Here is a 26,968-nt window from a genome sequence, read left to right as displayed (position 1 = left end):
TCGCGATGATAAACAAAATACGACGGCCAAAGCGCGATCCCGGAGGCTGTACACGACGATGCTGACGAAGTTTGACTGCGTGGTAATGGACGACGAAACCTACGTCAAAGCCGACTACAAGCAGCTTCCGGGACAGGAGTTTTATACGGCAAAAGGAAGGGGAAAGGTAGCAGATGTTTTCAAGCACATGAAACTGTCAAAGTTCGCAAAGAAATATCTGGTTTGGCAAGCCATCTGTACCTGTGGCTTGAAAAGCAGCATTTTCATAGCTTCCGGGACTGTCAACCAAGAAATTTACGTGAAAGAGTGTTTGAATAAACGTCTGCTGCCTTTCCTGAAGAAACACGGTTGTTCCGTACTGTTTTGGCCGGATTTGGCATCTTGCCATTACGGTAAAAAGGCCATGGAGTGGTACGCCGCCAACAACGTGCAGGTGGTTCCCAAGGACAAGAACCCTCCCAACACGCCAGAGCTCCGCCCAATTGAGAAATACTGGGCTATTGTCAAGCGGAACCTAAAGAAGACCAAAAAAACTGCTAAGGGCGAGCAGCAGTTCAAGGCAAACTGGCTTTCTGCGGCGAAGAAGGTGGACAAGGTGGCTGTAAAAAATCTGATGGCAGGGGTCAAGCGTAAGGCCCGGCAATTCGGATTTGGAAAAGCGGAAGCCTAACTGAATATTTTTCCTGAATTTTATACTAATTGAACTTGAAAAAGAAATTTAATTTGATTTTTTAAATAAACGATTTCACCGATTTACACGCGTTTTCCCTTGACCAAATTTTGACCGTATCACCCTTTAGAAGGACACCAGTCAGAGAGACTTCTCTGGCAAAATAAACTATTCATCGGAAAACTCCTCCACTTGTGTACGTGTGTATGTGAACAACAAACGAACGACTACGCAGAAAAAGCTAAAACGATTGTTGGGAGTCACTTTTCCGCTGACGACTGCCAAACTCACATGGCCCACTCTTGCTCATCTGGGAAGATGAAGCGGCCACCCCAGTGTCGTCGGTCGGTCGTCGTCGTCATCGTGGCGCCATTTGGTCGGTGTTTGTTTTTACCTACCGCCTCCACTTCGTAGCTAGTATGATCCGGGAACAACGTCGGATGCGGATATGCGATTGGGTAACGATTTTAGTTGTTTGGAAATTCCATCCTCCCCGTCGAACTCTGGGAAGGTCGCAAAAGTACGTCGGTCGTGAGGATGATTCACGCTCGCTAACTGACTGTTTGAGTTTGGGATGTAAGTGATTATGCGACCACCAGTGAGCGGCGATGGTTCAAAACCCCATCAATTTAATTGCTTAATCAGAAGAGCAATCACTCCGCACACGGGATCCGGGAATCAATTTCAATCTTGGCGTATGTATAACACGTCGTCGTCGTCATCGTCGTCGTCGTCGCACTCGGGATTAATATTTACATAATAAACATTTAAACTAGATCACTTGGGTTGCTCGTGCCGGCTCGAGCGTTGAAGTGCTGCCTCAAGATGGTTGATTGTCTGATGTAGTGCTCCTTTCCAACCATCTGCTGCTATAGGTTGGGATTCTGAACCGGTTTCGAATCCATTAATTTTAATCTCACACAATTTAAACAATCAACTCTGTGCTATCATTATCATAGTTCTTCGTTGTCGACGGCTGGCAGGGTGGTTGCCAGATTTGCCCAAATTGTAACTCCCACACCCATCCGGGGCATGTAAGATTCTATACAAATATATGCATTCTGGAAAAACTTGCATGTACGCAGCAGTCCAGTATGACACATATGCAGAGGTTGTAAAAAATCCAACCTTGCATTTGATATAAGAGACATTTCACCAAAACATAGAAGCAAAATACAGAACTTTCTGAATGGAAAGACCATCAGCGAAAAATAAAAACTGGCAACCTGATCCACCCACCATCGAATAGAACCAACCTATCATCATTCTTCTCATATTCTGAGGACTTTGCAGCATCCAACAGCTTGAGGGCAAAGCTTTTCGCATCTTGAGATGATAATAGATTTGCAGCATTATACACTGAGATCCAAACACATCACATCACAACATCTCAAGATGGGTGGACAGACTTTCACCTACCCAGGTTCCACAGGAACCGCCCCAACAACCATGGCAACGCAACCGATAGATCTTTATCGAGCGTCTTCCAGCCCGCCTGGTACCACCACCGAGGCACCATCAACGTATAGTTGCTTTATTTATCTATCAATTAGAAGACTCGTCTGCCAGTTTCAATAACGGAACGGAGCGTACGGACGATAGCTATGATGACAGGGCAATGAACGAAGATGAGTCGCTAATCCAAGTGGCGAAAGATGGTCTTAATTTGATTTTTGATATTCAATATAATTGAATCTGATCTGGTGACGTCGAATCATTCGATTTCGCCTCCGGGCCAATAGTTTTCAAATCAGGCGGTAGCTTTTAGCGCGATTGTCACGGCTATGGTGCAATTATGAAAACTTCACACCGAAAATGGTGATTAGAATTGACACGCGCTAATTTCGGAAGATTGATAATCTCACGAGAAAAACACTGATTTTAATGCGGGAAATGTCGGCTTAGGCAACCTATTACCGTCAGGGGGTAAACAAAGTCCTAGAGCACTCAAATTTGGCAAATAGATGCTCTGAAACTCAACACTCCCTTGATGATAATAGGTTGAGATATTGGCGAAGCCAACATTTCCCCTACGCATTAGATACATTTTATTCAGAAAAAATAGTTCCATCGTAAAATGCATGCAACTACAACTTTAATAACTATTTGTATGCAAATTCTCGTGTTCAATTTGCCATCGGTGAACGTTTCGTATTGAACCGCAAAGTTTTCGGGAAGCAACGGCGTGACTTCATTCCCGAAACAAACAAAAACCTACTTATAAATTTATGGTACCTCGGTCTAGACGCCTGGAATGAGTTGGCGCTGTCTTGTCTGAAAGCCGTTGCTTGTTCTACATCGGCGTCGGTCTCGCTCCGGCTCGTATGTTCATATACTTTTGGCGAGATTTTTGTCTTGGTCTATTCTTCTCACTCGTCTGCAACTATTCGACGTCTTCTTGCATCGGAGAAGAGGAAAACACATTACCCCGAAACTTATAAGATAATATGTGCAGCGTGAGTAAGCGAACTACACTCACAAACCAATTGGGTTTCGCATGCTGTTTAATGCTATCTGCTTTGTTGTTAACATTATGGAAGATCAAGCGGAAAAAGTTTTTCATTTCCAGCGATGGTAGGAGTAAACTTTATCTTCTTCCTTTTTCTCGTCGTCCACATCAAACCAGCATCGATAGACCCGGATCACTAGGGACAACGAACGGTTTCTATGCGAGCATACACGTGGTTTGATGTGCATAAAAAGTGCATCACTCATCCCAACTTCATGGTTCGTAGGGGCTTGGAATTATGGGTAGATAGCGGTGTTCAATGTAAGCAATTTTTTCAAAAATATACTGTATTGCAAATGCATTTTTATCAATGGTACTCATCAAATACATCGAGTTCACACTGGATGATTTTTGCAATTATTAGAAAGGTTTCATGACCATTCCCTGATTATTGTTCAAAATGTTTCTTGTATTCATCATGGATTTTTCTAGAACATACCCTGGAAGACTCGTCTGTAATGTGAGAACCATCCTGCTTTTCGAAGACTGCATTTGAAGATTTATGGCATCAATAGCATTGTAGGTGCAAGGAAGAACACCTAAGATCAACCACTTGTACAATCTAAATTTATGAATTTGATTTCGATAAAACTTGCTACAGTTGAAAGACCCCTTTTCTGATAAAAAAAAAAACAGAGTTAGGATAACTGATCATCGATAGTGCGAAAAAAAAAACTCGACTGAGAGTGCACAGTCTAATCTAATCTAATCTAATCTAATCTAATCTAACACCAACACAGCCAGTTCATGAAAGCATCCTGGAAAATGATAGATATACCTCCATCACTTTTCTTGTTTATTTGGTATATGTTGTACATCATAGATGCGCAGAATATATCAAAACGGCCAGGCCTACTATGTAGCATTTAAGGGGCAAGATGATTCAGAAACGTCGGGCCTGTTTAAATCATATCTTAAAACACGGTGCTTCAGATTCCAAGTAATGGATGAAACGTGAACATCTGGTACCGTTCGTTCCGTTGTATTGTTATTTATAAATTATTGGTCGTTGGGGGCATCTAAGGCTTGCACTCGAAAAAAATGCATCATTTTTATCCGTGTGTAGCTTTATTATCCGTGGGTAAAAATTGATGAAAATCTGGGTATAACTAGTTTGGAGTGAATTGTTTACATGTGCATAACAATTGGTTCAGTGGATATTGAGATGTCATCAAAACAAGAAGAAAATCGCCGGAGAATTTTGCGCGCCGTCATGGAAAATCCGACTGCGACCATGAGATGGATCGGAAGACAACTGGGAATCACCCATACAACTGTGTCTCGGGTGGTAAAATCGTTTAAGGAGTCCCAGACGACCGAGCGGCGGGTTGGAAGTGGAAGAAAATCGAAGACAGTTGACCCTGTGAAGGCCCGGAAGGTGTTGGATTAATAAAGCGTAATCCGAACCTTTCGATTCACGACGCGGTTCTGAAGGCAAAGTGTTCCGCCTGGTTCGTTCAGCAAACCATGAAACGAGCTGGGCTTCGTGTATTCAAGGTCCGGAAGGCATCGAACCGGCGTGATCAACTTTATCGAGAGTGGTTAACGAAACCGGCGTTGTTTGGTTATGGATGACGAAACCTACATCAAGGCAGACGCAAAGCAGATACCGGGGCTGGAGTTCTACGTTGCCAAATCATGGTTTGATGTTCCGGAAGACATAAGAAAGAAGAAAGTGGACAAATTCGCCAAAAAATACTTGTCATAATGAAGGCCAAAGTTCGAAAATCGTCCAAGGTGTTTAAGAACGAGCTGGAGTTGAAGAAAGAATGGATGAAAGTGACCAAAAAGGTCGGCTCCACCATTGCACAAAATGTAATGAGGGGTCTTAAGGGAAAGGTGTGGGCTTTGAGCGATGGAATGGAAATTGAATAAAGTAATTATGCCGAAACATAATCCATCCATTAGTTCATTCCCTGAAAGTTTCAAGAAAATCCGACTTAAAATAAATGTTTGGCGAACACTTTTGTCTGGTGCATTTTTTTCGAGTACAAGCCTTAGTCTAAACAGCTTAAGTGGTGCTCCATTTACTTCTAGCGGTTGGGAACTGAGTACTCACTCCTGTATGGCATATGGTCAAGTACCATCACTCACTTTCTGAAAAGAGAAGAACGGAAGGAGAGGAAAAGGAGTTTTTTTATAATTACTTTATTTGTACCGGCTCAATCGAATAAACTTTACAGATCCGAGTTATCCTTTGCGTTATACATTATTACTGTCTTAAATTTAAAGTTAAAGGAGCTGGACCGAGTACTCGCGGTTGTCTCGAGGTTAGTGGAGATTTACAACATTGAGAAAAAAAACCCCATACGTACAAAATACAAACTAAACACATGGTTAATCAAACTTAGAATCTAAGGTTAATATCCTTAAAGTAAACATATATGAGTTTCATAAACTCCAGATCGCGTCTAGCCAAAATATCCCGAACTGGAACATTAGGTTGTCTACCTCGAGCCCGAAGGGCATCATAAAAATGTGATCTGACTCCACGATACTCCGCACAAGACCAAAGGATGTGATCATCGTCCTGGTAACCTTGTCCACATTCACAGAGATTGCTGTCTCCCAACCCCACACGGAACAAGTGAGCGTTTAGACAATAGTGATTGGACATGAGACGAGACATCACGCGTATGAAGTCTCGACCCAAGTCCAACCCTTTGAACCATGCAAACTTCGACACCTTAGGGATAATTGAATGTAGCCATCGTCCCAAGCTCCCTTCACTCCATTGATGTTGCCAGCTAACGAGCGACTGCTGACGATAAATAGAGAAAAATTCACTATGGGCGATTTGTCGATCATAAATGTCGCCTTCCATAGCGCCCACCTTCGCAAGTGAATCCGCCTTCTCATTGCCCAAAATTGAGCAATGCGAAGGGACCCACGCGAAGGTGATGATGAAAGAGCGCACGGATAAAGCACTAAGCAGTTCTCGTATTTTCAAGAGAAAATACGAGAAGTGCTTTACCGGCCTAATGGAACGGATAGCCTCGACAGAACTGAGACTATCCGTAAAAATAAAGTAGTGGTGTGGAAGAAGTGAAGCAATAGTTTCCAAAGTGTAGTGTATTGCTGCCAGTTCAGCCACATACACAGAACAAGAAGCTTCAAGTTTTCGAGAGGCGCTATGAAATTCATTAAATACACCAAAACCAGCGGACTCCTCTGCAGAATCAACATGGCCAAACTTTGCAGAGTATAATGACGGAGCAATCATAGGACGATGATGCTCTGGAATAACGCGGATTTCCTGCGTCATAGATAAATCAAAATTCACTGAATTGCCGAAATCGGAGAAGACTACACGATTGGGAATATTTCTTGAAGGGCTGACATCCTGTGCTAAATATAGGTAGTACAAAGTCATAAAACATGTTTGAGGATTTAGCTCCAGAAGCTTCTCAAAGTTTTCGATCACCAGTGGGTTCATTACTTCGCAACGGGTGAGGAACCTCAGAGATAACTCTGAAAAACGGACGGATAGTGGCAACATGCCCGCCAGCACTTCGAGACTCATAGTATGAGTCGAGTGCATGCATCCTAACGCGATACGAAGACAACGATACTGGATCCGTTCCAGCTTGATGATGTGCGTTTTAGCTGCCGACTGGAAACAAAAACTACCATATTCTAGAACCGATAAGGAAAAGGAGTTGGGAAAGGGAAAATGAGCCCTACCCGAGCAGCTATTTTGACCATATCTTCAACTGCTACCTTGGTTGCCAGTGGGTCCCTTACAATGAGCTCTGATTTTCCGCAATGCTTAATTAATCCTGATTCTGCTAAGAGCTCTTTCAGACCTCGTACGATTTCATCTAGTTGACCCATACTGCTGCATACGATCAGAATGTCGTCTGCGTAAGCAACATGGTGGCAACTTTTCTTCATTCTGACCCAGTGAGATGCATGCGATGCGTTCTTTCAAGCGACTCAATACATGATGTAGTGTTACGGTAAAGAGTCTGGAGGCAAGGGGACACCCTTGTTTTATTCCTTGACCCTTCAGTATTTTAGGAGTTTTTTTTTTATTTGATCACCTCAAAGACGTTCTCTCTTGCAGGCCCAATTTAATAATTTTATTGATTACAAAGTTTGGAACCTTCACGAAATTGAATCTAAATGCATATATAGAGGTACCAAATATGTTTTGCACTGCACTGTTCTCTGTGAACAATTAACGGAAAATAGATTATGCGTATTTTCCAATGGATCTCACCGCAAACAACAGCACTGACATCTGATGGAAAATGAATGCAGAAGCTTAACAAAATGATTAATTCTTCATCCACAATCGTAGTTCCGATATGACCATTGATATAAGAATAGACAGCTCTGTAAAAACCACTGGCATCCTTTTGTCGCTTGAAATATACACGTCTATTAAAAAGAGTTCTATCTCTCCCTTCGATACCCATGCCATGTTTTGCCAGACAGCTCTGAAGTTCTACACAGTTCGAAAAAGTAGTGTAAATTTCTGATCAGTATCATCTGATCATCTCACTGCGTCCTAGCAAGAAGAACGGTCTACTTGTTTCGCGCTCCGTTAATTTGGAAGTTTTCTCGCTATTATCTGACGTAAATAATCAGTTTTTTCTCGCTTAGTGATTCCTGGCATAATTTCCGATAAATTTATCAAAAAGTGAGTTTTTTTCTGAGAAGAAAGTGTGTTTTCGGCATCATCGGAAGGAAAATTGTTTTTGCGATTGCCAATTCGCCAACCATTTTGCGCACCATCGGTGCGTGGTCACGCATACCTGTGCACACGGATCATCGTCATCGAGTGTCAGCATCTGCCTCCACATTCAAACCGCTCATCCATCATCGTGTGTGCAGCTGAGTGCCGAGCTTCATACAAGCACACATCAACGAAGACCGCCCGCACACGCGGATCGAAGATCATCAAAGCTGCGCGTCGCTCCGCTGCTGCTGTGTAAACGCTCGGTGGTAGTAGTATAGGATTATCAGATAAGTTTTTGTTCTTGTTTCTTTCTTTCTCCCATCTGTTAAATTCTAAGTTTGTGTTTCTGTGTTAGTATTTTTTTTTTTTTCTTCGTGTATTGTGTCCGAGTAATTTTGATTATCGTTGCAGTGGTAGAGCGTTTTTCGCTGCCACTAGTACGGCAAAATGGACATTTTGTCGGAAGACGAAATGGACGTTTTGTCAGAAGATGACACCACTTTGCCACACGATAGCAAGAAGGGTCGAAAACGTCTGTCATCCCAGAAATCAGTTGATGCCATCCCTGGTTCGTCATCTCAGTCTGGTAATGGACAGGGACAGATAAGCCCCCGATCGCGAGCCTACCCAGAAGACTCGACTGGCCCATGGGTTGTTTACTTTCAGCCCAAAAAGAAACCTTTGAATGTAATGCAAATTACTAATGATCTGACGAAGCGGTTCTCGGCCGTGACCGAAATCTCGAAGGTGAGGTACAATAAACTTCGCGTTGTCGTCTCTAACCTGAAACAAGCTAACGAGATTGCTGCCTCCCAGCTCTTTACACTCGAGTATAGAGTGTACATCCCAGCTCGTAATGTGGTGATCGAAGGTGTGGTCACCGAAGCGAGTCTGACCCCCGAGATCTTGGCGAAGCAAGCGGTTGGCCGTTTCAAGAACCCCTTGCTTCCCACGGTTGAGATACTGGAAGTCCAGAAGCTGAACTCAGTATCTTTCAGCGAGGGTAAAAAGAGCTTTACCCCCACAGACTCGTTTCGGGTGACCTTTTCTGGTTCAGCCCTTCCTCACTACATCGAGCTGGGAAAACTTCGGCTACCTGTGCGTTTGTTCGTTCCTCGGGTCATGAACTGCCAAAACTGCAAACAGTTGAAACATACGGCCTCTCACTGTGGCAGCAAGGCGCGCTGTTCCAAATGCGGGGAGAAGCACGAGGATGGCGCCTGCACAGTCACTGCACCAAAATGCGTGTACTGTAAGGGAACTCCTCATGGTCTCTCATCGTGCCCGGCGTACAAACAACGCGGGGAGAAACTAGAACGCTCTCTTAAGGAGCGTTCAAGGCAGTCTTTTGCAGCAATGCTAAAAACAGCCACACCATCAACCAACGACAAAAATCCCTTTGCTGTTTTGTCTGATGACGAGTCTGACCCTGACTTGGCTAAGGAGGGAGTTTCTTTCAGTTTTCCGGAAGGTTCTGCACGGAAACGAAAACGCATCCGTTCGCGGAAAGTTGCAGATATGGAACCCCAAATCAGCTTGCCCAAATCAAGGAGTGATGGAAAAAAGGAAGTTTCAACTCCTCCTGGTTTCCGCAGAACTGATAACCAGAATTTTCCATCTCTTCCGGGGACATAATTAAAGGTAAGAGCCTTTGTATTGCTTCTGTTTATATTCCTCCTAGAGCCGTTGTTAATCGCAAACAACTTTCAGATATCTGTTCGGTACTTCCTGCTCCACGGTTGATTATGGGAGATTTGAATTCCCTCGGTACAGGCTGGGGGGAACTGTATGATGACAACCGTTCTACTTTGATATATGACCTCTGCGACAGCTTTAATATGAAAATTCTTAACAATGGAGAAGTAACACGTTTGGCTGGCCCATCCTCGAATGGAAGTAGATTAGACCTCACACTTTGCTCTTACTCATTATCGTTGGATTGCACGTGGAATGTGATCCAAGATCCCCACGGTAGTGATCACTTGCCGATCAAAATTTCGATTGCCAGTGGGTTCAATCCGTCGGAACCCGTTAACGTCGCGTACGATCTTACCCGTAATATCGATTGGACAAAGTTCAAGAATGTGATAGAAGATGCCCTAACGTCGGTAGAAGGGCTTCCACCGTTGGAGGAATATAACTTCCCCTCCAATCTGATCTTGGACAGCGCGCTTCAAGCTCAAACTCGGCCAGTTCCAGGAACGTCTTTCCGTAAGAAACCTCCTTCCCCTTGGTGGGACCAGCAATGCACTGAGGTTTATCGTAAAAAGTCCGACGCGTTTAAGCTTTTCCGGAAACGTGGAACACCCGTACATTTCGAAGCGTACTCGGCTCTTGAACGCGAACTCAAGAGCCTCGTCAAAGCCAAGAAACGCGGATACTGGCGGCAATTCGTGGACGGATTATCGCGCGAAACGTCGATGAATACGCTTTGGAATGCAGCGCGAAGGATGCGTAACCGGTCTTCAAACAACGAGAGCGAGGAGTACTCCGATCGTTGGATTCTCAAGTTCGCGCGAAAAGTATGTCCTGATTCTGTGCCAGCACAGATGATTCCTCGCGAAACGACGAATTCGGTAGACGAGATCAGCCAGCCTTTTTCAATGCTGGAGCTCTCACTCGCGCTCCTTTCGTGTGGCAATTCGGCTCCGGGGGCTGATAGAATCAAGTTCAACTTGTTGAAGAACCTCCCAGACGTCGCTAAGAGGCGCATGTTGAACTTGTACAATCAGTTCCTGGAGCTTAATATTGTTCCGGATGATTGGAGGCGGGTGAGAGTTATAGCCATTAGAAAGCCTGGAAAATCCGCGTCAGATCACAATTCGTATCGTCCCATTGCGATGTTAACGTGTATTCGAAAATTGTTGGAGAAAATGATCCTTTTTCGCCTGGACAAATGGGTTGAGTTGAACCACCTACTCTCAGATACTCAATTTGGTTTCCGTAGGGGCAAGGGAACGAACGACTGTCTCGCGTTGCTTTCCCCTGAAATTCAGTTGGCTTTTGCTAATAAAGAGCAAATGGCTTCTGTCTTCTTGGATATTAAGGGGGCTTTTGATTCAGTATCGGTTGAAGTCCTTTCAGACAAATTCCACGCTTGTGGCCTTTCTACATTAATAAATAACTTTTTGTACAATTTGCTGTCAGAGAAACATATGAGCTTTTCTCATGGAAACTCTACAGCTTCACGATTTAGCTACATGGGTCTCCCCCAGGGCTCATGTTAAAGCCCCCTTCTGTATAATTTCTACGTCAGAGAAATTGACAATTGTCTAAGGGACAACTGCACGTTGAGACAACTTGCAGATGACGGAGTAGTGTCTATGACAGGACCCAGAGAGGCCGACCTGCAAGGACCCTTACAGGATACCTTAGACAATTTGTCTACTTGGGCTATCCAGCTAGGTATCGAATTCTCCACGGAGAAAACTGAGTTGGTCGTTTTTTCTTGGAAGCATAGCCCAGCACAACCGAAGCTTCAACTTTTGGGTAAGCCGATCACTCATTCTATGTCCTTCAAATATCTTGGGGTCTGGTTCGATTCAAAATGCACCTGGAGATCCCACATTGAGTATCTGAAGCGGAAATGCCAACAAAGGATCAATTTTCTCCGAACAATTACCGGAACGTGGTGGGGAGCCCATCCGCAAGATCTTCTAACGTTGTACCGGACAACGATTTTATCGGTTTTAGAGTACGGTAGTTTTTGCTTCCAGTCGGCGGCTAAAACGCACATCATCAAACTGGAACGGATCCAGTATCGCTGTCTTCGTATCGCGTTAGGATGCATGCACTCGACTCATACGATGAGTCTCGAAGTGTTAGCGGGCATGTTGCCACTCTCTGATCGGTTTTCGGAATTATCCCTCAGGCTCCTCACCCGTTGTGAAATTATGAACCCACTGGTGATTGCAAACTTTGAGAAGCTTCTTGAGCTAAACCCTCAAACTCGTTTTATGTCATTGTACTACGTGTACATAACACAGGATGTCAGCCCTTCGCAGCATAATCCCTATCGTGTTTGCTTCTCCGACTTCGACAGTTCTGTTCATTTTGATTTATCAATGACGCAAGAGATTCGCGGAATCCCAGAGCATCATCGTTCCATGATTGCTCCGTCAATTTTCGCTGCAAAGTTTGGCCAAGTTGATTCCGCAAGATCGTTCTTCACAGATGGATCACTAATAGAGGCGTCCGCTGGTTTTGGTATTTATAACGAATTTCATAGCGCCTCTCGAATGCTTCAAGCTCCTTGTTCCGTATATGTTGCTGAGCTGGCGGCAATACATTGTACGCTAGAAACGATCGCCTCACTTGCACCAGATCATTATTTTATTTTTACGGATAGTCTCAGTTCTGTCGAGGCTATTCGCTCCATGAGGCCGGTAAAGCACTCCTCGTATTTTCTCATGAAAATACGAGAGCTTCTAAGTGCTTTATCTTTAAGATCTTTTGTCATCACCTTTGCATGGGTCCCATCTCATTGCTCGATTCCGGGCAATGAGAAGGCGGACTCGCTTGCAAAGGTGGGCGCTATGGAAGGCGATATTTACGATCGACAAATCGCCTACGACGAATTTTTCTTCATTTATCGTCAACAGTCCCTCGCCAGCTGGCAAAATAAATGGAGTGAAGGGAGTTTGGGACTATGGTTATATTCAATCATCCCTAAGGTGTCGAAGTGTCCTTGGTTCAAGGGGTTGGATGTGGGTCGAGACTTCATTCGTATGATGTCTCGCCTCATGTCCAATCACTACTCGTTAAACGCTCACTTGTTCCGTGTTGAGCTGGGGGACAGTAATCTCTGTGAATGTGGACAAGGTTACCAGGACGCAGATCACATTATTTGGTCATGTGCTGAGCACCGTGGAGTCAGATCCGAGTTGTACGATTCCCTTCGGGCTCGAGGTGGACAACCTAAGGTTCCAGTTCGGGATATTTTGGCTAGACGCGATCTGGAGTTTATGAAACTCATATATGTTTTCTTGAAGAATATTAACCATAGATTGTAAGTTTGATTAACCTTGTGTTTGGTTTGTGTTTTGTAGGTGTGTGTGTATTTTTTTTTTGTAGATTTGTTTCTGTAATAATTGTATAATTACAGAGTTGATATAACGTCGATAGGATTAAGTATATGTTTTAGAAATAGTGACATTTTTGAATCATGAATCATATTCCAAATCTGCTTTTCCCTCTCCCGATCCAAACAATTGTCATCCACTAACCTCGAGAAGACCGCGAGTAATCGGTTCCAATCCTTTAATTTTAGATTTAAGACATTTATAATGTATAAAGAAAATGATAACTTGGCTCTGTAAAGTTTATTCGATTGAGCCTGTACAAATAAAGTAATTAACAAAAAAAAAAAAAAGTGTATACCCTGGAAGACTCGTCTGTAATGACTGAATTTGAAGATTTATGGCATCAATAGCATTATCGGCGTAAGCATGAACACCCAAGATCAACCACTTGTGCAATCTAAATTTATGAATTTGATTACTATCAAACGTGCTACAGTTGAAAGGCTTCTTCTCTGATTCAAAACACACAGCCAGGGTGACTGATCATCGATAGCGCGGAAAAAAAAACTCAACTGTGCACTCTAATCTAATCTAACACCAACACAGCCAGTGCACGAAAGCATCCTGGAAAATGTTAGATATACCTCCATCACTTTTCTTGTCTATTTGGTATAGGTTGCACATCATAGATTCGCAAAATATATCCAAACGGCCATGTCTACTGTTTACCATTTAAGGGTCAAGATGATTCAGAAATGTCGGGCCTGTTCAAATCATATATTTAAACACGATGCTTCAGATTCCAAGAAATAGATGAAACGTGGACATATCGTACCGTACGTTCCGTTGTATTGTTATTTATAAATGATTGGTCGTTGGGGGCATCTAGTCTGAGCAGGTTAAGTGATGCTCGATTTTCTTCTAGCGGTTAGGAACTGAAGACTTACTCCTGTATGGCATATGGTAATAGTACCATCACTCACTTTCTGAAAAGAGAAGAAAGGAAGGTGAGGAAAAGGAGCTGGGAAAAGGAAAATGAGCCTTACCCGAGCAAAGGCGGGTAACAAAATGAAAGTAAATAATGATGAAAACTCATTTTAATTTCAATTATCGCGACATAAGTCTGAAATCATACTGTACTTTCATTATGCAGTCCAGTGTTTTTAAATTAAAGCAAATTAACTGAAGTTTTGATGTTAACGTCTTGTTGAACATTTAATTAATGTCCAACTGTTGTTTGAACGAATTTCTGTTTGTTCTGTTTAACACATTTTAGGTCATTTGTGACTTGTCCGGGGTATGATTTGAACTCAAATATTTCAGCGTGAGAAGAATGGATGCTAACCATTTTCGCCATGCCCGTATGCAGTAAAATTTTAGGAATGCAAAATCAGTAATTACATTGATTTAATTGAAAGCAGGATTAGTTTTCAATTTGATTCAACAGTGTAAAATTGTGCTCTCATTTGTGCAGTCTTATCCGTTAAGTCAACCAAAATGAGATTAACTGGAGCATTCAAAATAAGATACATCATAACAGAACATTTTGATTTCAATTTGATCTACAACTTTACTCGGGTGCCCAACCTCAGCCGTCTCAATACAAATTATTGACTGTCTATAATTATTATCATTGTATTTATTGTCTCGATTATTGGTAATGTCCAACCATAATCGCTTTCGTTTGATGATTCATCAGTACCTAGTGAGTTTATCGACCTTTCGCTATCTGATGCTTCATTTAATAAGTATTACTTTACAGTCTCTTTCTTCAAAGTGTATCTGTCATGTAGTATTTCTTCGAAGTCAGCTTTTGTCATACCGAATGACTGCAATTCTTTGTCCTAAGTTACGATCACATGGTCTCCAGAATCTTCTTAGGCTTGATAGTCGAAAGGTTAAATGCTGCTTGTAGCAAATGATATGATCCCAATAGAGAATTCGGTAAATTTTCACTTTTCCCTATAGTACGACCCATCAGCAGTTTCTTTGTTGTCTTTTCCTCATTGCCTTCACAAGCTTTGTACCATTCTTGCACAATTTCACGCTCATACCTTGGAAGTGTTCTACGATTGTGCGCCGTCAGATCCATGGTATTTAGTCCAAAAACAATGGTGCAAACAATTACCGTTGTATAAATTCTTCAAACTATATACCAAGTAGGTTTGTTCTTAAGCATGAACGAAATAATCATTTTACTTGCCTTTGTTCCTTGCAAGAACCTTTTCGTTAGATTTTCCGGTCTGTTCAGCGTAGCGGTGATATGTATTCCCATGTACTTCATGATTGGCTTTTAACTCCATTTCAGCAATTTTGACCATAACTGCTACCTTGGTTGACAGTGGGTTCCTTACAATGAGCATTTATTTTCCGGAATGCACAATTAATCCTGATTCTGCTAAGCGCTCCTTCAGAACTCGTACGATTTCATACAGTTGATCCATACTGCTGCATACGATCAGAATGTCGTCTGCGTAATCGAAAATTACTGGTGGCATCATTTTTTTTTTCATTTTGACCCAGTGAGATATAAAGGATGCGTTCTTTCAAGCACTGAAAATAAAATTTCGTTTATAAATACAACGAAATCGCTCGTTTGTTCTACGAATTTATTCGTTGTTTTCTGCAACGAAATGGATTTGTACATTGTACGAAGCTAGTTTCGTTAGAACTGCCACACTCGCTATCGGTACACCGAACTAGCGGGCCACAAGTGTTGGTTGTGGAGACCGAAAAATGTGGAATGTGTTAGTGAGGATGGTAAAAATAACTTCATCATTGGAACGAATAACATGACAAAAACAAAATAAAAAAGGGTTCCGACCAGACTCGTATCATAAACCTTGCAATAGTCAGATCTGTGCCTTATCCATCGCTCTATCTGTGCTGCGAGAAAGGGAAAGGCTAAAGGCAAATAAGAAGTACTCATGGAGATTTCGATTTCGTTTGCTTTTTCTGCTGCTTGCATGTATTTTTTTTTCCTCTGACAAAACCACCGCGACCAGTATTTTGATTTATAATGGTAGCTTGCATGTATTGGTCAAACCGACAATATTAAAAAAAAAAATCCATTTCCAACACACAAATAGCACTTTAGGAGACAATAAGCGCAGTTGTTGGTTTGATTGCACGAAGATGAATTTTTATATTATACGAATAAGGCGTAATATTGACATTGCGACAGATGACAAGAAAAACGAATGTTTCGTACCATTTATGAAAGATGTGTTGTATGTACGATATTCATTTTAACGAAACGGTTTTCAGAGAAATAACGAAAATACATTTTCAGTGTGGTAAAGAGTATGGGGAAAAGGGGACACCTTTGTTATATTCCTTGACCCTTCAGTACTTTAGGAGTTCTTTTATTTGATCACCTCAAAGACGTTCCCTCTTGCAGGCCCAATTTAATAATTTTATTGATTAAAAAATTGGTTTCTATATATAGAGGTACCAGATATCTTTTGCACTGCACTATCCTCTGTGAACAATTAACGGAAAACAGATTAGGCGTATTTTCCGATGGATGTCACCGCAAACAACAGCACTGACATCTTGAATCAAGCTTGACAAATTGATTAATTCTTCATCCACATTCGTACTTCCGATATGACCATTCATATTTATAAGAATAGACAGCTCTGCAAAAACCACTGGCATTCTTTTGCCGCTTGAAATAGGCACGACTATTGAAAAAATTCAATCTCTCCCTTCGATACCCTTTTATGTTTTGCCAGACAGCTCTGAAGATCTTGATTTCAATACCATAGTTCCGACGTACCAATGTTCCGATGCGTCGATGACTAGTTTTACTCTCAATCGCTATTGATAGTTGCGGGTCGAGGTGTCTCCACAAGTCATTCTGGTTTCGGGAAGACCACACACATAAATGAATCGTTCACTGAACTGTAGATAAATGGCATCTCTATTAGATTCGGTGGCGCATCCGCATATGTTGATTGTAGCACACGGTAAAAAGTTGTCACGTCTAATCCAAATGCTCTTGCACTTGACTTAGTCTATGCGGCACTACGAATCGAAGTGATTTATCATTGATTTTCAAGTGATTTGCGTTTTGAAACAAAGTGATTTGTCGTTGAAAAATATATACTGTATAACACCTTAAAATCAAAACGATCATCATTTGAGTTGGCACCACTGTTTTCATCCATTGAATTTGATTTGTTTTGCTCTCGGTTTTGCTTTTGGAAGCAAATGTCAAAAACGCACATGCTAAACATTAATCGCGAAGATGGCAAGTCAACAACAAGAGAAGCGATAATTCTTCATTTCCACCCGAAATAATTTGCTTTCTAGAGCGTGAGTATTATGAAATTGATAATGTATTCAATGATAGTGTATAATAGAACCTCTAATACAAAACATTGTCAAACTTATCAAATTTATTACTGAATGTTTCGTCTTGCTTCTTCTACAAACCTTGCAATGTTGTTCAATATCACTTGGAAACATGTGATCTTGGTAGTAATATGGTACATGTTCTATGGTTATACTCTAAACAACATATAACAAAGCTTGTAGTATGAGCAAGACAATATATTTATTTATATATTAGATAAATTAGTTAAACTAAAAGTGATAGATTGTTAATATCAGTATGCTTGACATTTCGAGTGCAAAGCACAGCACATCAACAACGATGTTCAATGAATCTAAAATGAAGCGATTTGCTCTTGATTTCATCGTGCTTCGATATGATTTCTTCCAAAGGATCTGCACATCGAATTGCAATGTTTGGCCAGTAGTGCAAATTCAACAGCAAATCATTTTACATGATGTTTTTTTACCGTCCCTTTCAGGCGTTGCTGTATCTCTAACATATGTTCACTAGTTCCTATATTAAACGTCGGTCTCAGTTCCGCACAATCTAGTACCAATCACCGACGGAGTGATTTACCCCTTGATCTCATCAACATTTATAAAAATATACTTAGGGTGGTTCTAAAAAAACCGTTTTCTGTTCTAACTTTTTTATATCGATTCCATTTTGAGAACTATCTTCAACGGAGGACGCTTATTTTGAAGGATGTCGAAAAATACTAGATTTTGTTTTAGGACAGTTGCGAAGGAGGAGCAAACATGAGCAAAATGATTAAATGATGCATGATGATTAAATGAATTGATTGTTTTTACACAAAACCTGAAATAATCCTCGTAAAGCAACATCTAGCAATTCAAAAAGGCAGCACAATCAAAATTCTATCTCAGTCATATTTTTCTCACCAAAAATACAAAAGGTGATAAACAGTATTCCATAGGTTTTGTAGGCAGATTCATGAACTTTTACAATATGCGTACATCTTTTGCTCATGTTTGCTCCATTTGGAGAAAAGTGTCCTATAAACACACAAAAATCATGATAACTTTAGTAAAACAACATCTAGCTAGATGCGTCCACTCATGTTTCTTGATGGTTCTCAAAATTAAATTGAAAATAAAAAGTTAAAGCAAAAAAAAAACGGTTTTTTTTCAGAACCACTCCAATTAAATATCAAAAAATGTACATAGAATGAAATGTTTGTGAGAATCAATTTTGATTTCTTCAGCGAAGTAGCTTGAAATTAAATTATCTATAATTTTGTAGAAGCAAGTATTCCTGTTAACCATATAAATAAAAAGTTTAAAAATTTGTATTGAAAAAAGAGAACAACCCTTGTCACAACTTTCACCGAGACGAAAATCTTCTATTCTCTTTCCAAAATCTCTAACCTCTAGATGATGGTTTTCGAGATATTGGTTTTTGTCGTGAAACTTTGCGTTTTCGACCATAGTGTTGTGGTGGAAGGATTCGGAGCTTTCATGAAGCCAGTATCGTTACATATCAGAGTAGATATTGATTTTTGAGACATTTTGCGTTGTTTTTTTCTTTTTTTTTAAGAAACTAAACGGTACAGTACTAGCCGGTGGTGTAGTGGTAAGCGTGATTACCTCTCACCCCAGCAGGCCTGGATTCAATCCCAGTCGGCGCAGCTGGGATGTTCTGACCAGAGCTGGTAAATATCACGGCCGTCATGTGAAAATGAGAAAACAGGACCTCTCACTGTCACGAGACGAAACTACCTATCATTAGATTTCTTGTCATTTTCCAATGATCAAGCACTCATGAGAATAATTCTTATGTGGTTTTACGTCTACATTTCTATCTGATTTAGATTAATTCAAGCAAGTAACCGTATGTAATCGGTAGTGTGAATATATTATTACGATTTTTTCAGTACAAGAGATTTTAAAAACAATAAATGAATTAGTAATTACGATGATCACAACACTGTCACGTTTTGTCATGACGAAAAATTCGATGAGATTTTGAAGAAAATCTGCTCATCCGATGATAGTGATAGAAATATCTCTGTAAATATCACGTGAGATCCTTCATTGAAAACGACATTTGCCAGCCCTGGTTCTGAGGCATAACATCTCTGATCACACCTTCCTTCGGAAGGGATGTAAAGTCGTTGGTCCCCGGTTCATGAGTTGATGGGTTGATAGGTAGGGTCCAGGTGTGGGACCTGCCTCCCTGGCGTCGGTAGCATTGGTGCTCAACACGGAAAACAAGATCGACTAAAAACAAATCAAGGAAAAAAGAAACTGTACAGTACTGAAACCGAGGAACTTTCCGAGCAAAGTTCAGCATCAAAATGACAGCAAATATAAATTAAATTTTGATATCAACATCAAACTGAAATCATGAATTGATTTCAGTTCACTTCTTCTTCTTCTTCTTCTTGTTCGCATTTCAAGCTTATTGCTTAGCCGCATATTAGCTTATTGCGTGCTCTCAACTTAGTGTTCTGAATGCACTTCCACAGTTATTAATTGAGAGCTTTCGATGCCAATACCAATGCATGAATTTGTATATTGTGTTGCAAGCACAATGATACTCTATATGCCCAAGGAAGCCGAGAAAATTTCCAACCCGAAAGATTCCCTCGACCGGACCGGGAATCGAACCCGCCGCCTCCGGCTTGGTAATACCGTGCCTTTACTGACTAGGCTATGAGGCCCCCTGTTTCAGTTCACGTGATTGACAAATTTTGGAGCACCGCCGAGCACTGTTCACATACCTTGTGCCGTGCCGTACCGGCGGAGCGCAATGAACGTTGCGCCTAAACGTCAATGACGGAACGGGTGAAAACAAAGCGAATCAGAGTGCGAGAGAGTAGCATAAAAAAATAAACAGTGACTAGCAAATCCATTGTAAGCAATGTAATGAGATTCATCAAAATATTTGGAATAGTTTTCGAGTTCGTTATTCGAGGGATAGTTTGATTCGTGGTGCAAAACATCTTGGCTTGCTAAATACACATTCGGATTTGACCGTGGAAAGATTGTGCAATAAATGTAAGATGAATTAATGATAAAAATGAACTAAAACTAATAACAATAATTTAAGTTTCATGCTGCTGTAAAATATTACACCGCTGTGGAAATTTATTTTGAAAATTGGTCTGAACCCAGTGCGAACAAATTTGATAACAAATGTTGTTTCAATTTGGCTGCTCATTTGCTCTTCAACAATATGATGCCGTTTTGTTTCCATTGCCTTAGAAGAAAATCAAATTGAATACTCGTTTTGTTACCGATAAGAAAAATGTATGCACATAAAAATGATACTTCAGTTTGCTCTCACTGATAGGAGAATTGGATTTCAATGTATTGTCACAGGAAGATTTTTTGCTCTCAATCTTGATATTTTAACCGTTAGAACGATCAAATCGACTGCAACCCAAGACCACACTGGCCATGTTGCGAGTAGCCCCGGGGAAGTGGCCAGTTATGAATAGGGTCAAAATCCATCAGATAAATCAATTACCACCTCACATCATTTGAGCACTTTTTCTATTGGTACAGGTTGTACTTAGCAGAACGGCAATTAGATCGAAAACCCTACAGAATTTTGCCAAGCATCCACCATCGAACACATCGTCGTCTCGCCATTAGCGCCCTGTAAATTTCATTCCGTTCGCCAACCCCCAGGATGCATACTCGATTCAACCGACTACGGGAACATGCTGGAAGTTGGGTTCATTCTCCCCATCGCATTGCCGTCCTGCTGAAGCGGGACGAAAAAGATTTACAGCTGCTGCTGCTGCTTCAGCTAGGGTGAATGTTCCACACTCAATAATCATCGATAGGCGCCACGATGGCGCCCCATCGAGAGAGAACTAAACAAATAAAATTCAGCAGAGGAAACAACAACGACACTACTACTACTACTACTACTTTTCCGAACTCGTGGAGGAAGTTTAGGGGTGGAAAAAAAATCAAAAAAAAAAAAAACTTGCCACGCAGTTGCTGAGGCAAAGTGAGTCGTAGCTGTTCTAGCGACGAAAACTGATATCTTTAGCTAGGTATATGAGTCTGCTTCGTTTATGGGAGGAAGTGCTTCTCATCCGTAGCAGCCATTTTAGTGCGGGGCGAGGGAATCTCTATGGCCAGAATTATGGGGCAGATGATGTCGTTGGCGACGACAACGACAAAGGCGTCGTCATCTATGTGAAGTGGAGTGTTTTAGTTGGCGGATGATTTAAGGCTATGTTTTCGGGATATTGGAGCCACGCAGGAGCTCCTACAAGGATGTATTCAAATGTTTATGAGTACTCTAGGCTTGAGGAAGCACTTGAAAATATCAAGCTGAAGCGCTGCTATGGATGACTTCGAAACACGTTGAAATGGTGACGGAGGCAACTATTATTACACACAATTATAATCAACAGCACAAACTCGAACTCTACAGCCCTAAATGCCAACCACCTCTTCACGCCGCTCTGAATTATGTCAGCATTAAATGGCAATTGTTACAACAATTGCAAACTTTTGCATTTGAACAAACTCCCCCGTCACTTCTGCCCGGCGTCGCCAGCAACCGGCGAGAACAAAGTGAATCCATTTTACCTTAACTCCGAGTGCAGCTAACATTTTTTTTTGCTCTCACTACTTTTGCTTAACCCTCTACCTTCCTAGGCCCGCCTTTTGGCGGGGTCAATTTAAAGAGCTATGGCATAACCATCAAATTGTTTAACAAATGGTGTGGCAATGGTTGGTAAGATGCACTATTTTTGAACATGCACATTTGGACTAAATTGGTTACAAAATCATTCTGTGCAGTCAGTTAAAAATATGTTCTATGATTTTCAATAAGAAATATACCTTTCGTCAAAAACATTGATAAGAACAATGACATTTGGACTGAGTTAGTTAGTTTCAGCAGGCCAAGATTGATCTAGATAAAAAAAAATCCATAAATTTTGCATAAGGACCTTCCAAAATAATGCATGCAGAATGAAAAAAGAAAAAAAGCTGGGCTGTAGAGGGTTAACTAGCTACCTGTCATTGAGCAAATTTCCGACAGGTGAAGCATGTTTGCAATATTACCGCAACGTGTTTTCAACCGCAGTCGGAACAGTTGGTTGTGCGTGTTCATGTGTCTGTGTAGGTGTGTGTTTTCATTCCTAGAGGACAAGTTTGTGGAGCTGTATAGAGACGGAGGGAAATTTGTATGAAAAGGAAAAAAGCATTCGTACAATATTCGCGTGTACCTCTATGCGGTAAAGTATGGTGTCACAAGTTGTTATTTTTTCGAGCTCGACCACCATCGACAGACGACCGAGTGTGAGGGTAATTTAAACCGTTTGGGTGCATTTGTGTAATTACGGAAACCTGGTACTCGGAAGTTAAGTTTGCATTGCGGATTCAGGGTGCTCTACTGTTTTGTTTGTAGTACTGTTTTGTGTCGATGTGCATTGGTACCTATTATTGTAATTTTATATTGCATATTACAAAAAAATAAGAACTGTTACAAAACAAGACTCCTCGCTACCTTGAATGACTCTTCACTATCGAGCTAGGGAGAGTTGACTGTATGTTGATATTGTTCAGCAAACCAAGCAATCCTTGTCGTCAAGTTCATCTTCATTCCTTTATTTAACGTCGGTCTCTGATCTGCAATCTAGTGCCAATCACCTATATTGTTTAACATTTTCACTTCGAACCTTCCTGATTTGCCTCAGGGTTGCAATATTTTTTTTGTTCGCCGATGACACAGGCATTTCCGCTGAAGAAAGAAGTCTTCTGTTATTTTCTGCAGACTGCATAAAAGTATAGATATTTTCTGTTCGCAGCCATTCCAAAGCAAAACGATAAAGTGGTTCTCAGAATTTCGTAAATATTGATATATTTTATCCTTATCGCAAAATATAGGCCCGTATTTTTTTTCATTAGGGTGACCACTTCCATGTTAGGGTGGCCAAAAAAATCGATTTTTTTAAATGACTTTTCCAAAAATTCAAAACCTCTGAACCACTGGACCGATGTCAAAGATGAATATATCAAATTAAAGGTTATTAAAACACATTTAAAAGTATATATAATGATATTCAAAAATCTGGATTTTGTATTGAAAACATTGATTGCATTTGTTTTTTTTTTTTTATGGTTTTCATGGTTTGTAGACAGAGAGCGCAATCAGCGATTTGTTCTTTGTTTCGTTTTTGAGTTCTACTTTTTTGAAGTTATCAAGTTTTGTGTTTTGGCTCAATACTTTGGACATGGGCACATCAAGAGCCACATGTGAAAAGGGCATACAAGCTTTTTGTAAACAAACCTTCTTATGCCCTTTTCTCGCCACCAATATGTCACCCACGCAAACCAACAACATCATCGGGAAGGAGAAAGCTTCCCTTTATCGGTGATGTTGATGGTTTGCGTTGATGACATATGTGTGACGAGAAAAGGGCATAACAAGGCTTGTTTACAAAAAGCTTGTATGACCTTATCACATGTTGTTCTTGACCTAACATATGTGGAACACGGTCATAAAAAATCGACCCCATTTCAGTGATTTCAAGTGGTATAGTAGGACATCGATCTGTCAAACTGATTATACCAGCTGTAATATGAGAAAGGAGATCAACCTCCTCCTCGTTCCTCTTCGCATTTCAAACTTATTGCTTATGGCATATATTAGCTTATTGCGTGCTCTCAACTTAGTGTTCTAGATGCACTTCCACAGTTATTAATTGAGAGCTTTCGATGCCTGCTACCATTTTTGCATAAGTATAGTTGTGTGGCAAGTCCAATCATACTCTATGCCCAGGGAGTCGAGAAATTTTCCAACCCGAAAAATTCCTAGACTGGACCGGGAATCGAACCCAGTCACCTCCAGCATGGTCTTGCTTTGTAGCTGCACCTTTACCAACTGAGCTAAAGGAGATCAAGGGGGTATTCAATTGTATTAAAATATTTCAAATGTGGTTTATAATTCTATGTCTTCTTAGCGTTCTTAAACTAATGTCTTTGTATTGCCATAATAATTTACGTTCATTATTTTTAATTATATAGCTATCGTTCTTTATTTTTAATGATATAGATTAATTTTTTGAAGATGTTTTAAGCGATGACCTGCCACCTCAAAAACGTAATTTTAAGCTGCCATGGGTTAACTGTTTACAATTCAATTATGAAAGCGATGCGTATTACTTTTCTGTAATTATTACCAAAAATTAGAGAAACTCCAATTATTTATTTCTTTAAATTTGCGTGGGAATTTTTTTTTCAATTTTTTTCCCTATGATAAAATTAGATAATAAATGTATGCACCATTTTTTCCATTAACATTTTTTTTTGAACCAATTGCATCAAACTTTGATTTCATTTCAAACGTATGAGGAAAAAAACGACCGCACAAATTTGGATTTTGATGCATACAGTTTAAAGCAGCAACATTTTTCAACAAGTGTCCTAATTTATATATATAAGTCAGGGGTTTAACATATAGCTGAATACACGTACTCAACATCAAAACAACATTGTTATATCATGGCACCGCTGACAACGTTGCAGATGTTCGGTACGCAGCAAACTTAAGTGATATGACAGCCATATCCATCCCCTGATATAAGTATTGCAAATCTTAAGAAGCTGTCAAAGCTCTACCGCCAGTATAAAAAAGCGCTGCATATTGTAAAAAAAAAACATAGTGTGCGATGAGAAATTGAAGTAGGGGAAATGACGGCTTCGGCAAGACAGACTATTTTCGGCAACCCAAATTGAAACGCTAATTTCACTAGATTTTCTTACGAAAACACTTCGCTGAATACATTCTAACGATTCTTTAGGCTTTCAGCTCCAAATTGATTATATTTTTACCACTAAGAAAAAGCAATCTAGTAGAGTTTTCTCGAAATAAAACACACGCACTACAAAATGCTGCTGATTTCGAGTTGCCGATGAAAGCACAGCTGTTTAACACGCTGCTCGAATAGAAAGGTTGCCGAATAAAAAGATGTTGCACACAATAGTCGCTATCACTAGAGAATATTGGAGCTTTGTAGAAGCGTTTCAAAACAGTTTTCGACAATTCTTTCGACTGAAATTGTTAGAGCAGATAGCAGCAAAAGATTGTAAGCAAAGCAATACTGTATATGTGTGCGTTCCTTAGAGAAAAAAGGCTATAGAAAGATGGTCGCTGCTTAGGTTGCCGAGAATACACAGCAAAAAAATAATTTTGATATCACATCAAAGTGGATGCACTACAATCATGTCGAAAATTTCATGTAATTTTTATGACCACATAAATAAACAAATGCAGTAAAAGCAGCGTAATGTCAGTTCATGCATTGTATTAATGATAATTTTGTCCTTTTTAGCAAGTAATATTACACCATATTTTCGACATGATTGTAGTGCATCCACTTTGACGTGATATCAAAATTATTTTTTTGCTGTGTACGTAAATTCCCCTATATTTGCTGGCGATTCTTTGAAGCCTTCCCAAATAACCATTGGCACGTTATTTCGCCTTTTTGGTTATATACAGCTGAACAACGGCTATACCAGTGTTTGTAATTTCTGATGAGGCCCAAATATAGCCAAAAAGGCGAAATACCGTGCCTATGGTTACTTGGGTTGTTCATTTGATAGCTATAGTGGAACTTCTTCTTCTTGGAATTAATACGTAAAACAGGTATAAATCTCTTGATATTGTGGAAAATATGCAGTGTTTTGAGCTAACCTTGCATCTTTCCATTCATAAGAATTTTGCAAGAAGAATGACAAATGAAATCGAGCGTTTATCGATACCTGTAATACCTAAGGTATCAACCCTCTCTATGTTTCTCCATAGCGTTAAATTGAATGTTTCTGCTCAAATCCCAACACAAAGATCTACTGACTGGTTATCTACAGTATGACTGGTTAACAATGCGCTTGATTGACTTCTGACCGACTTGAAAACACGCGTTAATAAATTCTTTTGATAGGCCCCCTGTGCCCCAGAGCTAGTCTAAAAAACAATGGTCGCATTACCTTGACAATTAGCCTTTCCGGTCCAGCGTTGCCAGATTGTGTTCGGGCTTATCGGTAACAATGGTTTTAAAAAATCGGTATTTATCGGTATTTACAATTTTAATTTATATAATTATTGGTGTATTCGAAAGCGAAAGTTAGATCTTTTGGAATAAGAATGGCCTTCCCAGGAAATTCAGAAGAAATTTCTGGGGAATGTTTCAATTAGCTTCTGAAAATGCCGAAAAAACTTCCAGAGAAAGGAGAAAGAAGCTTTTCTGGAGAAAGTTTGTAAAAAGTTCTACTGTGTTTTCTGACTTATAACAAATATACGTTGTATACGAGTACCCCGAATACAAAGTATAGTTCGTCTTATTTTACATTGAAAATGCTATACAAAATTAGACGAGTCATATGTTGTAGACGGGGTACTGGTATACAATGTATATTCGTTATAAATCAGGTAACACAGTAGGAAAAGTCGAAAAAACTCCGAGGCACTTCCAAGTAAAATATAGAGTAACTTTCGGGACAAATTTAAAGAAACTTTCGAGGAAAATTGGATGACACATCCAGAGGAAGCCAGAACGGTTTCGGAAAATTCCAGGAATAGCGGTTTCCAAGGGAAGCTCGGGAAAATCTTCCAATATAAGTCGGAAAAAAACCTCCGGAAGAATCTCATGGAGAAACTTCCAAAGGAAGACCAAAGAAATTTCAGGGAAAGTTTGATATATACTTTCGGTAAAAGTTTAAAGGAGCTTCCTGGAGAATATGGCAGA

The sequence above is a fragment of the Ochlerotatus camptorhynchus genome, unplaced genomic scaffold (genome assembly GCF_037179485.1).
Source record: "Ochlerotatus camptorhynchus isolate MF236.1 unplaced genomic scaffold, CSIRO-AGI_Acam_v1.1 ptg000523l, whole genome shotgun sequence".
NCBI lineage: Eukaryota > Metazoa > Arthropoda > Insecta > Diptera > Culicidae > Ochlerotatus > Ochlerotatus camptorhynchus.
Note: the sequence above shows the minus strand (reverse complement) of the source record.